General features: G+C 36.8%; 1 long non-coding RNA gene across 2 annotated transcripts in view; it reads right to left on the bottom strand.

The window, feature by feature from the left end:
* Nucleotides 1-9,205: 9,205 nt before the first annotated feature.
* The window catches only part of LOC123616472 (uncharacterized), a 40,002-nt gene continuing 31,110 nt past the window's right edge, over nucleotides 9,206-18,097 (bottom strand). For both annotated transcript variants that reach the window (XR_006724468.2, XR_012510584.1), the window contains 2 exons: nucleotides 13,498-13,754; nucleotides 9,206-9,565 (listed from right to left, as the gene is read on the bottom strand). This is a non-coding gene — a long non-coding RNA (uncharacterized LOC123616472). The remainder of the gene's footprint in view (nucleotides 9,566-13,497; nucleotides 13,755-18,097) is intronic.

Raw genomic sequence — 18,097 nt, forward strand, 5'->3', positions numbered from 1 at the left:
TTCAACTTTTTCTTATTGTAAGAATGGGAATGACTTCTAAGTTGTATACTATGTCAGAACTGAAATTGGAAATCTCCTTTATATCTACATATATATATTATATGTTCATGAGAGAGATTGGTTCATAATTTTCTCTTTTGATAGCAAACTTGGTATCAAAATTATCTTGGCCTTGAAAAAAAGAGCTAGGATTTGTTCCTTCTTTTTTTTTTTTTTTTTAATTCTCTGGGAAATGTGTATAAAATTGGATATTTCTTTCTTAAATGTTTGGGAAAATTCACTGTATTTGTGGGAGTTTTTTAAAAATATATGTATTTTCTATATTTGTGGTGACATGTTAAATTTTTCATTGGTTTAAAAAATGCTTATTGAAGCATTTTTATAAGGATGGCCTAAAATTTCCTTCAGATAATTCCCCACATCTGGTTCATCTCATTGTTGGTGTCTGTTGATTGTCTTTTTGCATTCAAGCTGTGGTTTTCCTGAGCCTTGGTAAAGGGTAGCAGAACATGCCACCCCAAAATATGCCTCTGTGGCATAAGGATTATTTTGAGCTGATTACCTTTTAGAAAAAGTAGACACAGGAGAAGCTCTAAAAAGAGCAAAATTTATCATTTTGTAAGGAAATTTACATTTATAATGGAAATCTCCATCTATGTGTAACCTTCTCTACACCAGGAAGAGAATGATGATCTAAATCGCAAAGTATACTCATCAAAGGAGAATATGCTAGACTTAAATCTACATGACAACCTTATTGTACTTTTCCTGGTCACCTCCCATAACTGATCCCCCAACATCTTTCTTTTTCCCTTAGTTGCAGGTGGTTTTTAAGGCAGTAACTTGTATCTTTTCTAGGATTTTTGCTCAATTTTCCTAAGTATCTCCCATGTTTACATAAGGTAGACATGCTACTAAACTTCTGTGTGTTTTTTCTCTTGTTATTCTTTCTTTCATTATAGGGGGTCTCAACCAAAAACCTAGAAGGATAGAGGGAAATCTGTTTTTCCTCCTCCACATTGGTATAGGTGATTTCAATTACATTCTGGATATTTTGGATATTATGTTAGGAGACTCTGGCCCCCTGATAAATTCTGGCCTGCTTTTGTGGGCTGTGGTTTCAGTGACAATCTAGTTTTCAGAGCTTTGTCTACCTGATCCTACCTGATTCTGCTCAGTCCCTACTGGTGCTGCTCGTGACTGTGGGGGTGGGAGACACTGGGCCCTGGAGAAAGAGACAGTAAGTTTTTCCCGACCTTTATCTCTGCTGCCCCTGCATCCCAGATAGACTCCCATTCTCTCCTTGCCGGTGTAGTCAGGGAAGGAAAGGGTCACCAACCTGGGGCACTGCTGCCTGTGGGTGGAGAAGGGGAAGGAGGATTATTAGGATATACCTAGTCTGGGTCTCAGGCCCAAGAACTGAGCTAATATTCTGTCTGGAATTCTTACTATATTGATAATGCTTACTGAGAAGATACATCTTCTCCTTGTCCCCCTCCAAAAGTGACCTCCCTTCTCACTTTAGAGAAGATGCCTATTATCCTCTGCCTCTCAACATCAATCTCCAGCCAATCCTCCCAAAAGTGTTTGAAAACATTCTCTAAAACTCACTGTACTAGAGAATTAACTACACTGGAGAATCACACTAAAAGATCTATGAAGTATGTGACTCTTGTCTGTCACAAAGATGGAAATAATAAAGATCTCAGTTCTTCCTCCCTTGCCGAAGTGCCCACAAGCCTGCTCTGATACAGTTTACCTTCATCCAAATCTTCTTTGTGTGAAAAGGACCCCACCCCAGCAGCTCCCCCATCTCACAGCAATCCTGAGTCCTGAAAAAGAAAAGCAGGGCTCAAAGAGGGAAGCCCTTACCCCAAATAGAGAAAAGTTTATAAAAAGACTCCTGATTGCTTACTCCCTTCAATACAAGGTTGTAAAAAGACATTTTTGACTTCAAGGCACTTATAGGCTGAGGTAGTAGAGTGGTTCCCCTGGGGACCGTGTGGTCTCTTTTGTTTTCTGTATGCAGAACATTAATGAGGAAAAGATAGCACCCTATTTTTAAACTTTGAGTCAGTGGTTTTATTTGTAAAATTATATATATGTGTGTATGTGTATACATACAGAATATGTATTTCATACAGCCTTTTTATATAAGTGCTATATAAAATCTGCATACTGTTCTGAGCTTTGCTTTTTATAGTATCACTATGTCCAGGAGATTATTTGTTGGCATCATATATAAATCTGTGTTATTTCATGGAATGGGGTATAGAATTGCAGTGTTCACTTATAACATAGCTGATCTAATTTGTCCCCTGCAAATGGACATCTAGATGATTTTTTATATTTTTGCCATTATGAATGTTGCTGGAGGATGTGCAAATATCTATAGGATGACTGCTAAAAGTAGAATTATATTTGTGTTTGTCCAGTCTCTTCCCTTTATTTGATTGGAAGGATCATAAGTACAGAAGAAAAAAATTACTTTTAGAAAAGCCCAACTATTATCATCACTAAAGAAGTTCTAACATTCTAGGGTACAAGAAAGCCCTTATACGCTGAACAGCACTAAAAATACAATTAGATACATAACAAAGTGGCCTTTTAAAATAAGCACTAATTTTTGAAACTCTACTTGATTTTATTCAGATCATATTTAAGAGTTAATTATGTATTTTTTAGTTCTATAATGTTATATATCCTCTAGTTAAAACTTTTGTAATAGATTACATTCTACATATGTTGACCTTCCAAAGCTTCTCTTACCCAACATTTGTTGATATTTGATCATTCTGAGACTTATATTAAATTGTTCCATTGGTTTACATGAAGATGGCTTGGTCATCCAGAAAATTTCCCTCAGGAAGTTGTAAAACCTTGATCATGTTTCAGTTATTAGGAATTCCAAATTGGAAATTAATCTTCCTCAGACTTTCAAGAAGTTCCCCGTATCATGGAAATAAATTTGAAATCAACCTTTTCTTCATGTCCACCTGCCATCTTTATAAAAGTCAAAACCATATGTTCCTGGTCTTTGAAGTACAATGTTGTCCTCTAATGATATCTTTCACATAACAGCATTATTCCACCAGCTCTGACTTCCCATTGCCCAACTAGAGCCAAATTCAGCAGAAGAATGACAAATGCATGTGTGCAGATGGGTGATAGCCGGGTAACAAATGACCACAGCCTATGAAGTTACGAACACGAAAAATGTCAACAGAAAGTGCCCAGATAAAATGGCATGCAAAATGAGCCAACGCAGGCTAAACATTTAGGGCAATTTCTGGTTTGAATTACAAAATCATTTTTTTCTTAGATGAAATGTTTCTTGGAACAGAGGATCTATTGTTTATTTGTTTAATAGCAACGTCATAGCCTTTTACAAAGTAATCATGATTAATGTGTGCTGATTCACTTCATTGTACGGTAAGTGAAACTTTATTTTTTGTTAGTAAAATATAGGTTTCACTAAACTGAACAAATACAAATTCTAATTCGTGAACCACGAAGCCTTAACCATCATATTATTGCTAAAACCTTTGTGTAAGTAAATGTTTATCTCATTTGAACTCAGAGATATCAAAAATAGAAAGATTTTACCCTGCTAATGTCAGCTGATGGAATGTTTGATGTGTGAGGTAGAGTCCTACAGAGCCCAGGATGGGCTTCTACCTTCAGAAAACAAACTTGGGTAAAATAAAAAAGAGACCATTTTGAGGGATTAATGATATAGCTCTCGGATAGTTAAATGTAAAAAACAGATGGAAAAGAAATCAAAAGGAAAGCTGCTCCATTTTTCAATCACACGTCACAAAGGTAAGCCCAGAATGCTTTAAAGCCTATCAGATATGGTACCTCGTTTTCTGCATACCAACCATTATCATCTTGTCATTCGGGAATCCTGGAAACATTTTTGCAAGACTGAAATGTGCAATTTTCTTCCACATTCATTATTCACATTGTGTTCAAAGTATTGCATCTTCCCTTAGGAGAAAACTTCATGTATAAAATATTCTTTTAATAAACTCCACTGTATAGTCTCTGGGTCTCAAAGTCCTTAAACAGACAGATACTGTGAGAAAATTCCTTCTTGAAAACTTTGAAAAGTCCATATAATAAGCCTCAGATAGAAAGAGTTTGGTCTAAAGCACCTCAATGAGAGTGCCAAAGTGCATCATTGTCGCACAGATAGGTCACAGTTTTGCCCAAGAAGCTGCAGAGCGGCAGTCCCTCCAGTACGTAGACCCTGAGCCAGGAGTCTCCACCCAGGAATGGGCTCCTTTACTCAGGTCTCTTTGATGGGGACTCTCTGGCAGAGCAGAGTCTGATGGCACAACACTGTCTTGCCCCAGCAGGCAGGGCACAGAGAGGCACAGTCACACCGGCTGCTCCATGTCAATGTGCTCAGCCCACCCACCAGACTGCTGTGCCAGTAATGACACCTCCTTCAGCAGCTAGGGCAAGATACACCCATGTGGGCTGCTAGAGGCCTTTGCATTCCTGACCTTTAATAGGAGCAGCCTAAAGCCTAAGGAACAATCAGTTGGAGTAGAGAACGGTGAGTGATGGCGTGTCTGGACAGGAATCATGAGAAGAGACATTCTTGGCAAAATGTATCAAATACTTCTATTGTTGTCAAACCAGATGACTATTCTAAAAAGGCATAGGCAGTCTACAAATTAGAATTCTATCATTTGGCATGATTAAGTGGACTAGATTCAAAATGAATTCAATTTTTTAAATGTTCAAAGGTTCAATTCATCAGGAAAATGCAAATTAAAACCATAGTAAGATATTACAACACATTTACCAGAATGGCTAAAATTTTAAAAGACTGATAATATCAAGTGTTGGCAAGGATGTGGAGCAACTTGATCTCTCATACACTGCTGGTGGGAATGTGAAATGGTACAGCCACTATGGAAATTTGTTTCATAGCTTCTTAAAAAGTTAAAGCTGTACCTACCATATACCTAGTCATTCCATTCTTAAGTGGACTTATTTACTCAAGAGGAATGGAACAAAATGTACACACAAGGATTTATACACAAATGTTCATATCAGCTTTATTCACAACAGCTCCAAAGTGGAAACAATCCAAACACCATCAATAGGGGAATGGGTAAACATATACTTGTACAATGAAACAGTACTGAGTGATAAAAAGGAAGAAACTATTGAAACACACAACATGGAACAGCATGGATGAATTTCAAAAATAATACACTGAATGAAAGGTCCGTATTGAAATGCTACATTCAATATGACTCCATTGATATAAAATACAAACTAGAGTGACAAAATGCAGATCAGTGGTTGCCTCTGGCCTGGAGCAAAGGGAGAGATAAACCGCAAAGAGGCACAAGAAGTCTTTGGGGATGACGGAAATGCGATGTAACTTAATCATGGTGGAGGTGCGTGGGTGCATACAACTGTCAAAACTCAAAATTCTGTACTTGAAATTGATGCACCCAGTGTACATATTATTCCTCAACAACATTGGTTAGAAAAAAGTTCATATTATTACAAAAAATTCAACCTTGTATTTGTGAATTAAATAAAAATGTTTGCTTTATATATAAAATTGCATATCTGTACCACTGTTACAATTAACATTTATGGGTCCAATAAGAGCATGGCTTGTTAAGTTTTCAAATTTTTTCTTGACACTACAAGCTTGTTTTATAGAAATGAGCTTTTCTTTATTGGAATATCAATTGCTATCTCTACTTTCCACTGTTCTGAGAAAGAGCACTGTGAATATAACCACATTTTTCTGGGCTCCATTTTTTTCTTTCTTTCTATTTTTTTTCCCTTAACAGAAATACTGGGGATTGAACCCAGGACCTCATGCACACCAAACACATGCTCTACCACTGAGCTATACACCACCTCAAATCTTGGTTTTCTTTTTCTTTCTTTTTTCTGAACTCCAGATATGAGTATTTATTAGAGATGCTCTGTTCTCCCTCATTCTTCAATGTCACAAACATCTTCATCAGTCAGTCACTCAAACATTTAGTGATTGCCTATGTGCTGCCTTAACTATTTGGGGACAGAAGTTTTACAGACATCTATCAACTCTTCATGAACTTCATTAGTTAGCTATCATCTAGGTCTAGTCAGGTTGCATTCAAGTCTAATCTTGCTGGTCTTTAAAATCCAAACACACGTTTAGTCCCTCCCTGAAAGAGTCACTCCGCTAGTGGCTAAACAGACAGAACTGGCAATAGTATCCACCTCCAGGAACTTAACTTCCAATATTTTTAACATAATGCTTCCTGAGTTCCACTTCAAAGGCTTGGGGGAAAATATATTGAAAACTGCCTGCCTATTTTGGCCAAGGTACAAATCACGCTCTCATCCAGGAGCTTTTTCTGTAGGAGAGTATGTTTTTCAGGTAGTTTTCAGTTATTATTTGAACCATCAGCCATTTACATGGAAATGTTAACAAATATCCATTTGCAACTGGATCATCCCTCACTGTGCAGGTGAAATATTAGAATTTAAAAAGTAGTTTGTTAATTAGATTATTTCTACGTATTCAGTGGCAGGATAGCTCTGAAAGCAAATGTCTCTTAATCCAATCAGCTGTGGCCTTTATAAATGGTGGGATGATCAAAGTGGCTCAAATGTCTATGTCTTTGTAGAACTTAAGCACCACAGCTGATCTGTTGGATCAAAAGAATATTTTCACCTCACTTATGCATTTCTTCATGTAGAAATAGCCTCAGTTATGACTAGTGGCTTAGCATCATTTTAGTTATTAGCCTGAATTTTAACATTGAACTTAAAATCCAAAAATTCAATATACTGAGAATAGAAAGAAATCACATTTCATAGCAAGCACAATATTTCTAAATTTTATAATAGTTACCCAGTTTGTTCCCATTGCATATGCTAACATTCAATATTGATGTTTATCTTGGAATTCAGAATTTCATTTATGATCATCCATTGAATGTTATCTGCAGACTCACACATTCAATGCTATTCTCAGACTCACCAAACCAAAGTGGGTTTATATAAATTGTTCCTTAGTCACAACTATACCATGTCAGTCCCAATTAATGACAAAACTCTCTGGGTAAATACCACCCATAATACATATTGGTAGATTACCATAGTGTTTAACAGCAACCAACAAAACAGCTTCAAATAAAGATTCTGTCTAGTTAACCTGAGTACATTTACAACTTAAAAGCATAATTAATGGTTACTGGTTACTTCCAGTTTGTTAATTTCATGTCCTTACTTCATACAGACACTGACTCTCACAGTTCTTTTCATTCTCTCCAGCTTGGTATCATCTGAAAATTTCACATTCCAACCTCCAAGTTTGATAAAAATATTAAATATTAGGGAATTTAGGTCTGACCTTTATAGCTTAGTAGCTTAATGTAAGATAAAGACCCTCAAATAACCACCACTGATAGGATACACTGAATTATATTTGTAACCATCCTCATTTCGGTATAATTGCACATACTTAAATAATTTGGTAAGTTATAATATATGTATATATGAAATCATACCTAAAATGAAGAGGATATCCATTGATCCCCCAATATTTCCTTATGCCGTTTCTAATCCCCCCACATCTCCCTGTCCTCCTTCTAAAGCAACCACTGCTCTGCAGTCTGTCACTATGACATTGTATTTTTTTAATTATGAAAAAAAATGCCCTTTCAAAAACTTTGATCATCCATTATTTTGTTTCAAAATTCAATAAAAGCCTAAGATATGTTGTAATGTTCCTAAGTCACATTCCAGGTCTCATCAAAACCAAATACCTAAAAGATAGCTAAATAAATACAAAATGCTAAAAGCTGAAATATAAACAGAGGTCTTCTCTTTGACAAGCAGCTGTGCTTCTCACAGAGTTGTCTAAAGTAGAGTGAAAATCTTTTGGTACCAATCCAGGGCTGGGACGGATCATCTCCAACCCTTTACTAGGTTTCAACCTCCAAATTAATCAGTACAAATATTACTTTTAAACTTCTAAGGAAGGAAAAGATTTCCCCAGCTAACTAACCTACTGGTTAATAACTTGGTTTTATATTTATTACTAAAAATCCATCAGTTTCCCCTTCTTTAAGACATGACTCTAGTAATATAGGGATTATTTCATATAATTTTCCATTATAAAACCAATCTACATTCATTTTGGGATACTTGGAGCAGAAAGTAAAAAGAAAAAAAAATGAAAAGAAAGGAAAAGTTGTTTCTCATCTACTCCTGACCTAGAAACAACAATCTTAGTATTTGGGTATATGACCTTTCCTTTGCTCAGTCTTCTGCTTTTGGATTCTAGCATGAATTCCATGCTACATGACTCTTAGAAGGAAATAAAATTAATTTTATTGACTTGTTCTTTATAAATTATAAATATAGAAATTAGCTTTAAATTGTCTAATATTTATTATTTATAAGAAGTCTTTTGTTTATACCTTTTCTTATTTTCTCATTTTCTGTTACAGTTTTTTTAGAAGATATTTCTTACAAGACATACAACAATTCTAGACATTTCCTTTAGAAATTCACAAAATACTGAATAAGTGTCCTACCTTGAATACATCTGTGGTAGTCATTAGTGTTGTTCCCCAAACATTTCTGGCTGTTCGACTTTTGGAAAAATAGTTGGATTGCACTTCTTGGACCCCTTGTCATTAAGTGAGCATCGCGCGACTAGGACTAACTGTTAAGTTGTGAGCAGAAGTGATACGCATCCTTTCTAGATCAAGTTATTAAATTGCTTATGTGAAGACTTCCAGAGTTTCTTTTCCTCTGCTGTTGGAACTGGCAATGTTTCTGATATGACCGTTCTGCCTGTCTGAGTCCCAAGAAGACACTTGGGAAAAAGCCCATAATCACTGCACGATGGACCTGTTGTGTGGGTGAGAAACAAAAGTTTGGTTTCTGTAATTCACAAAGGTCTGTGGAGTGATTACAGCTGCATATCCTAGCCTATCCTTAAGTACTTAACATCTATGTTTCTAATTTTTATTGCACCAATTCCTAGTTTATTAGAGTTTGACTCTTCTCATTCATAACTAATCCTCAGAATGCAGCTAACTTTCTTGTAAAGATCTTAGAGTAACTACAACTGAATTTGTGTCATGGGCATCCCAGAAGAAAAGAGGTAGTTATTGCTGATGGTTTTAAGCTTGGTGACAAATAGAGAGTACAAGTTGGAGTCAGGAGCACCTCTAGGATGTGCAAATAATTGTTGTGGCATCCTTATATTTAGAAAAAAAATAATGTGAGGTGAGACATGGTGATTTATGGGTGAAGATTTAGAATAATAAATAAAGAAGAGGTATATCTATACAATTTTCCAATCACTGCATTTGAAAATTCTTTATTCCCTATGGAAATGAGTGGGTCTCCCCCAGTCAGAATCAGCACCATCTGGCAGTGTCTTCTTACACAATCCTATGAAAATTCCATGCCAGTCCTGGGGAGCAATCCACTCACCAGGCTGCCCTCCTGGAAATGAGCCTGGCCTTGGGACTCCTGAAGACTCCTCACGCAGGGGTCTTAGAGCTCCTCTGGGCATCTGATATGGTGCATAGGAGAGTGTCAGACTTAGAGATCAGCTTCATGGGGCAAAACAAGAAACAGGAACAGGGTTCGGAACATGGGTCCTGGTCTGGCTCAGAGTGCCCCCTCCCTTCCCTAGACAGGCTGTCAGTTCTGGCCAGTCCCAGGCACCAAGAGGGTACTTAGAGCATTCTGAGGAAGTATTCAACATACCCCTGTGAGTCCACAAGATCCATAAGATATGTCTGTGTCTTGAGAAGATAATTATCCAGGAAGAGAAACCCACTTAAAAGTTCTAGAAAGTAGCAAGTGCTCCTTTGGAGACAAAGTTAAACTGCTTCGTCATGCAAAGTCAAAATCTACAACCTTGAAGCAGTTCCTGCATAAACACACTGGCAACAGTATCACCGTGTCCTCTAGTAGACACCTTGTATTGATTATTTTCAAGATTCTTCCTGAGGACACACCAAGGCTACAAGGTGAAAGAACACAACAGTTCTCCTACCACTGTCAGCTCACAGGCGTGGCCTGGAGCAGCTGTTTTCAGACTTTACTGCTCATAAGAATCATCCTCAGAATATCTGGTAATGGGGTCCAGGCAACTCAATATCTGAGAAACACTTAAGATGGTTTCCAGGGACCAAAGCTTGAGAAACTACAGAATTGGAGACAACTCATAAGCATTCTCACCTTTTTTGATATAAAGAATTTTTTTTGACAAAGCAGAAAAATGATGTGAAATTCTGGGGGTGTTGTTGAATATAAAAATTTAATGATTGTTTTTACTTTGTATTTATTGGACTCTTTGTGACTGGCAGAGAGAGAGTAAGACTTAGAGCTAGAATTCTTTTTAGTAGTAAGAAAAGATATTTCCAAAAAATTGTTCTAAGGGCTTTATATATAATAACTCATTTATATATAATCTCTATTGCATCTTGACAACTCCGAGTAGATACCATTATTATCACCATTAACACACAAAAAACTGGGGAACAGAGAGCATTCATAACTTGTCCAAGGTCACATAGGTAGTAGGTGGAGAGCTGGAAATCCAAACCAGGCATTTCTACACTAGCATCCATATTTTCACTACGATTGAGAACATAAGGAGGTATGCTGGGTCCTAGAAAAAAATGCTGGGAGTAGCCCTTGGCATGTTCTATAGTATACCCCAGCAAACAGGAGAGTACAAAAGGTACAATATAGCCATATATTTTAGATACCTAACTACATCAAAGCAGGAGTTTTCAACTTGGTCACATATTACAATAACCTTAGGAGCTTTTAAAATTTTCTAGTGTCCCAGCTCCACCATGAACAAATAAAATCAAAATATCTAAAGGTGAAGCCCAGCACAAGTGTTTTTAAAAAGTATCCCCAGGTAATTGCAACGTGACATCACTGCATTGGAGAGTTAAAAAAACATGTATTTACTTAAAATTTAAAAACATACACATGTCTTTGTAGATGGTCTCCTTTTGCTTTGCTTTAAGAGAATGAAAGTAAGCTTACCAAATATTCCACATAAAGTTTGTAGAGTGTTGTGCAGTGGACTGAATTTCAGTGATACTCAGTTAGCAATATATTCAGAGTTATAACTTTATTCCAAGTTGTATTAGCCTCTTTATTAAAAGGCACTTGGTGATAATGATCTGACAAGCCAGTTGTTTAGAATAACAATTAACTAGTATGATGACAGTGATGGATATGTTAATTTAACATATTGTTGAAATCATTTCACATGTATGTGTATATCAAGTCATCACACTGTATGCCTTAAATATATACTATTCTGTTTGTCAGTTATACCTCAATAAAACTGGAAAAAATTAGTGTGATGACTATCGGATATTCAGAAACCATTCTATCCTGATTTACTAATTCTGGATAACTTCCCTTTATTCAGAGGGAAACTATGATTATTTTATAATGCACGTATGCCTGCCGGATGAAATGCCAGATTTCTCCACATTCCGTTCTTGGATCCAATCCATCTGAGTAGCTGGGGTCCTTCATCTATACCTGACACTTTTAAAGCTTTGTATGAAACATCTGTTTTCCATTTTTTAAATGTCGACTTGTCCATCTTGAATGGGCATTGGGTAAAGGAGACAAATCCTGCTTTGTCTAAAGGGCCCATCTTGACTGTTATGCCGAAACCATATTTGCTCCATTAATCAGATCCCTTAACAACTCATCAGCAAAGGCAGTGGGCAGAGGATAATCCTCGTGAGCAATCCATGTTAACCACTCCAAACAGCACTGGGTAGTGGGCAATAAAAAGTGTTTTCTCTCCCAAAGTTGTATTTTCCTACTACATCTTGTTTTGTACTCTACTAACAGTTAAGTATTACAGTCATGGAAGAGGTCCAGGGAGATTTAAAAATAATGGGCATTGATCCTTCTACCCCTGCCATGCTTCTCCCTGCAGAATCACTGCTCTTTGTACTCAGCTAAGTTGACAGCCTTCTGCATTTCCCATCCAAAGCCCCAAGCATAGGAGCTGCAGCCCTGAGGAATCTTATAACTGAAGAGATTTCCATAGAATAATATTTGGGATATCAGACCCTCAACTCAATTCTGAGCCTATCTTAACTACCCTTTTTTCCCTTTAGTCCATCCCCAGAATACGGAGACCTGGAGTTTTCTAAAAGGGAACAGGGAAGAATTAGAACGTCACTGCTGCCAAGGCAATCGCCTTAGTGGTAAAAACCCCCCTTCATCATGCTCATCGAAGCAGGAGTCTTTGGCCCTAATCTTGCTGTGATGTGGGTGGAAGGTCCGAGGACCTCCCTGCTCTAACAGGAAGTGGATTCTAACGCCCCTGCAAACCGGAAGTAGTTGGGGGCCTCTCTTCCGGGTCCCGAGTTGTTTAATAGGTTACTGTTACAGTGCGTGCCCACGTGGGTTTTCGTCATTCTCCAATGTCCCCAGAGCCCTGAAACTGGGAAGATTTATGAATGACCAGCGCTTTCTGCCAATAAGTCACAGGTACAAGCTGGCCTTAACAAAAGTGGTGGCTCCAATGCTTCTTTTTTCTTTCTCTCTCTCTCTCTCTCTTTTTTTTTTTTTTTTCCCTTTCATTTCCCCCCCGTCCAGCTCTGCCTTTCTGGTTGGCCGTCAGCATGATCTCGTTAAGGCTGAGTGACCCCAGCCTGACTGCGGCAGCTCCTTAAGTTGGTGTGCTGCTACTGTTTCCTCTCCCAAGACATCTGCTTCAGCACTGCTTCAGATAATACTTCATTATGTCCTGGAAATGTTTCTGACCACTTTGTGTGCCATTGTGTGTCGTTCCCTTTGAAGTTAATGTGAGTCTTATGTGATGAAATGATATATACATCAGAGGCTACTAAAAATTATGGTCCACTGAATAAAAAAAAAATAGAAATATCCCCTTCTCATTTTTTAAGTTCAAAATAGCAGAACTCCAGTCTCCCTTTAGTGCAGGCAGTTTGCTTGAAGGTTGAAGGGAGAGGAGAATATTTTCACTTAGTGCTGCAGATCAGAGCTTGAAGCGAGGTGAAGGAATGCTCACGCAGCTGGGTGAGTGATGGGCTTATTCAGTGTTTATGACTCTTCAAAATCGTTAACACAACTCTGGAAATGCCCGTGTAACAAATACTTAAGCTATTAGAAGAAAATCTGTTTCACATTCTGCAGTATAACTGAGTGTGTATCCACTAAGACTATCAGTCATTAAACTACCAAGTTGAATAGAGGTTGTGTGCATGGTCCTTAGGTCTATAAATAATTGGTGATGTGCAAATATTTAGACTTAATCATCATTAATGTTTAGAGTGTATTTACTCCTTACAATGTGGTGGGCTAAACATATGGCACAGATTTCATCATGAAATTCATATAAAATCACCCTGTGAGTTAATGATGTCACATTTTCTACATTTTGCAGACAGAGAAACTGAGGAATTGACAAAATAAGTAACTTACTTGTTCAAAGGTCACAAAATCAGCTGAGGAATCAGCATCCAACCCAGGCAGGTGGCAGGTAGAGCACATTCTGTTAACCATATACCATGGAAATCACATTTATGGAAGTCTGAGAAGGTGGAATACCCACTCTTGGGTCAGGTGGAATTTCAGACTAGCAGTGCGATGGTGACTGTTTTTCCTGGCAGTCTCCACTTGCTTCTATTCGGTTCCTGATTCTGTCAGGGTCTTTTGAGTCACTGATCCATCTTGTCCACCTTCACAAAGTTAATTATTCATTAGAAACAGAGGAGGAAAAGAGAAAAAAATCTATACTAGCCCTGTCTCTGTGCTAGGGCAACTTTCCACAGATTTATAGCACACAGCAATTGAACTCTGAGTTTACGTGAAAGAAACTTCTACATGCCAGAGGATATTTGCCACTGAGGAGCTACAAATCTAGGGGTCCTAGAATACCTTTGTCTACAAAATTGAGACAGTCATTAAGTAGTTATATTTTGTCATTTGACCTTTATCTTGTTCATTTAAACACTTGAATGCCAACTTCAAGACTAATATATTGATTGTAGTTCTTCCTAAATTTTCAAAATTCACTGTAAGAGCAAGTATTATTATTTAATCAGAAAATAATATTTTAAAACATTTGATGGAATTTTTAACTTTTTTCATAATTTTAGAGAAATAATATCTTTTATGGACTCTTATCAGACTAATATTTTAGTAATGACATGTAGAATATTATCTCAATAGGATTTTTTTCTAACTATATTACCTACGTTCCTCCATATTTTTGTCTTTTCACTACAGGATAGGAGCCCAGCAGACTCGATATTTTCTATTTCTGGAGCAAATATATATATATAAGAAATAACTTGCAAGTCATTTTTATCCTCAAAGTGGTTCTGCTCTAGCTATGATAATATATATAGAGCAATAATTCTCCATTAGAAGATGACAACTACTTGAAAGGTCTCTTGTTAGCTAAGTGTTTCTTTTATTGAATTATTGGTCCTATTTTCCCAGTAGTGAGAAAAGGGAGAAAGGAAGGGGGGAAATGAAGGTAGAATTCAACTTGAGGCTGACCAAGGAGACAATAAAGACATCAGGAAAATGTCAAGACAGCTTTTAGATTGCAAATTCCAAGCTAGTATCCCCATAAAGTATTAAACCTCAGTCATAAACCACTCATGATCTCTTCCATCATTTGTAACTTTGAGAAAGCATAAACAAAGACAGTAAAGATGATACATGTCAAAGATGACATTGAGTCAATTACCATATGCAGTTGACGTTCAGAATGGATATGAACCGAGACCTTAACAAATCCCCAAACTCATGATTACCAACAGGTCTTATTTTCCCCATCAAATGCTCTAGAGGATACATTTTACTGAGAAATTCATGTTACCTCTTTGATTCAACTTGGACTTTTCACACCGAAAACATGAGAAAACCCAGTATCAAAGAAGCTAGAAAATAAAGAAAATTATAAAGACAATTTGCTCATGGGACTTTAAAGTCCAGAGATTCCTACAGCTGCTTGAGTGAGGTGATCAGGACCTGAGTGTTCTCTCTGCCCTCCCCTCCCCTCCTCTGCAGTCCCTCACCTGTCCGGTCTACCCCACACTTAAAAATTCTCTATCTGTATTAGCTTAAAGAGATTGCTGAGTTATGTAAGAGTTAATTACCATGTGATGACCTATGTGCTGATTTTGAGGGCATGTAGAACAAATACATAACCCAGAACTGGTGGATTCAGGAAAGAAAGTATCTCTTGAACTGAAGGTTAAAAAACATGGAAGAAAGAATCAGCCAGGGGAAAAAAAATAAAGATTACTTCTAGAGAGAAGGAAGAGAACAAGAAATAAAAGTCATTAACTAGTTACATTTCTAATGCAGGGAGCATTAGAGTAATTTGTTGTTCATTTTGGCTTGAGCACCATTGCATATGGGGAATGGGAAATTAATCTGGAAAGTGTATAATGAAGAGTAGAGGGGCATCAGTTATGTGGATAAACTGAGAATAATGAGAACCTGAGCGAGGTAGGAACTAACAAGATAGCTGAAGATGGAAAATGAGGGAGTCTGGGTGAAGGACCACACATCTGAGAGATGTTCAAGAAATACTACTGATTACCATAGCCAAGACATGGTAACAATGCAAGAGCCATGAACAGACGATTGGCTTAAGAAGGTGTGGTAGATATACAGTGAAATATTACTCAGCCATAAAAAAGAATGAAACGTTGCCATTTGCAGCAATATGGATGGACCTAGAGAATATTATATCAAGTGAAGTAAGTCAGAAAAAGATAAATACTATATGATATTACTTATATATGGAATCTGAAAAATAATACAAATGCTATACAGTAAATGCTTGTTGCTTATCTATTTTATATAGTAGTTTGTATCAGTTAATCCCATGCTCCTTATTTATCCCTCCTCTCCCTTCCCACTTTGGTAACCATAAGTTTGTTTTCTATGTCTGTGAGTCTGTTTCTGTTTTATATGTAGATTCATTTGTAGTGGTTGACAAAACCCACTCCACAGGCTTTCTGATTACCATTGCCCTCACAACTTTCAAAAGCTATATACTACCATTAGGCAATCTCTGTGCTATTATTTCTATTATTTTTTTCTGGTTAATTCTTGTTTTTGTTTTTGTTTTGAATTTCCTTCATTCTCCTGACATATGTTCCTTTGTTCTAGTGATTTGTAAGTTAAAAGCTTATTTTTCTTCTACTAATATTTTCCAATAGGTTAACTTTTTTCTTTAATATAAATGTCAAGAAGAAAATAGCATCTCTTAAGCCTCTGAAAGGATTAAAGATTTAGCATACTTCACCTTTCCACACTACCCTTCTCACATATTTCCCAATAGCATCCATATAATTTAAAATTTATCACTTGCTTATCATAAGTAAATTGTAATTTTGACCTTATATAGTTTTCTTTTGAAAGTTATTTCTTCTTAAAATATTTATAACCTCACTAGCAACAGTTTTCCTGAAAATTGTTTTTGCTGACTTCATTGCTGCTTGTATAGTCTTGTAACACCCATCATCCATATTGGACTTCTTAATTTTTAATTTATATCTCTCTCTATATATTATTTCTTCAAGGGTATATTTGTGATTTGTAATATCAAGAATATTTCTATTTTGTTTGCACAGGAACAGTAAAAATAAGGTTTCTACACTTTGAATCTGTAGACAAGCTTGACTTTAAATTAGGAAGATTCATGATTTATTTAAATAGTGCTTATGTTCTCTCTACTTTTTAATTCTTTTTCTTTTTTCTTTTTCTTTTTGTTGTTGTTGTTGGAATACTCATTATTAGGGTTTTTTTGTTCTTTTTTTCTTTTTAAAAATTTTTTTGTTCTTTTTACAGAATTATTTTATTATCTTTTGGGGATTCCTAGTATGTATGCATTTGTACTTCCTGAATCTCTTTTTCCTCTCTCTCTCTCTCTATCTCACTCATTTTTTTTTTCCGTCTAGTGGGAGAATTTATTTCTATCTTGTTAATTCTATTTTTACAAGTTTTCAGTGTCCTCATGATAGCCTCCAGTACGGTTTTTAATTTTACAAATGTGCATTTTGATCACTGTAACATCTTTAGCAATTGCATGTTATTCTTTCATCAGATATCAGATTTAGTTTCATAAATGTGATGCTGCCTTAAATACTTTGGTGTACAATTTCTAACTCCTATATCTTTTGATAGGTCAAGTACTTTTTCTGTGTCATTGTAAAAGTGTTCTGCCTGTTTATTTCTGTTCCTCCAGAGGAGGAAGCCCCGGGATACAGTTTCTGATATTGTTTGCTGCCCCCTTGAGAGAAAGCTGGACAGGTTTCTGCTAGAAGCAGTAGTCCACTTTGAGAGGAAGCCCATGTCAAAGTTTTCTGTTCCTCTGACTTCTCCTTCAGGTGGAAACCCCGCTAATGTACCAGCCTGCAGATGTCTGCTACAGATGGAGACTTCACCACTGGGCCAACCTCATGGCTGTTACCTCTGCTTGTTCTCTAATCTGACCTCATCACTGTGAGTTAGAAGATAAATTAACCTTTGCCAATATGTCAGCCATTAATGCCAGTGAATGCTGTGCTTCTACAGAAATGAGGATTTTCAGATTATTCTCAATGCCCTTTTCAGTATCTCTGTACCTATCCTAATCGAACTGACATCCCTCAGAATTTTTAGCATGTCAAACTTTCATTCATTCAAAAATCATTATTTTGAGAGTTGAAGATACAGTCATGATTGAAGCAGATAAATCTTGAACTCTGAAAATCATATATCCTACTGGGGAGGAGTCAGATAATAAACAAATAAATATGTAAATGTATATTATGACCGATAGAGATATTAGATGACAGGCAAGGTCAAGAAAGGAGGAAGAGGCAAGTGAAACACTCTCTCTGAATGTCGTGCTGATTTACTCCCCCCTTCCAACAAAACATCTTTTTGTTTACTTAATTTCTAATTTCTTTGGGAATCTAACGGTAGAGAGGCAGGATGGCAGGAGCTGTTGAATGCTTTCATTCACGTGAGCTTCCTGCCTTGAAGGCTTCCTCTTTCTCCTTTACTTACAGAT

This window comes from Camelus bactrianus, chromosome 2, assembly GCF_048773025.1.
Source record: "Camelus bactrianus isolate YW-2024 breed Bactrian camel chromosome 2, ASM4877302v1, whole genome shotgun sequence".
Classification (NCBI taxonomy): Eukaryota; Metazoa; Chordata; class Mammalia; order Artiodactyla; family Camelidae; genus Camelus; species Camelus bactrianus.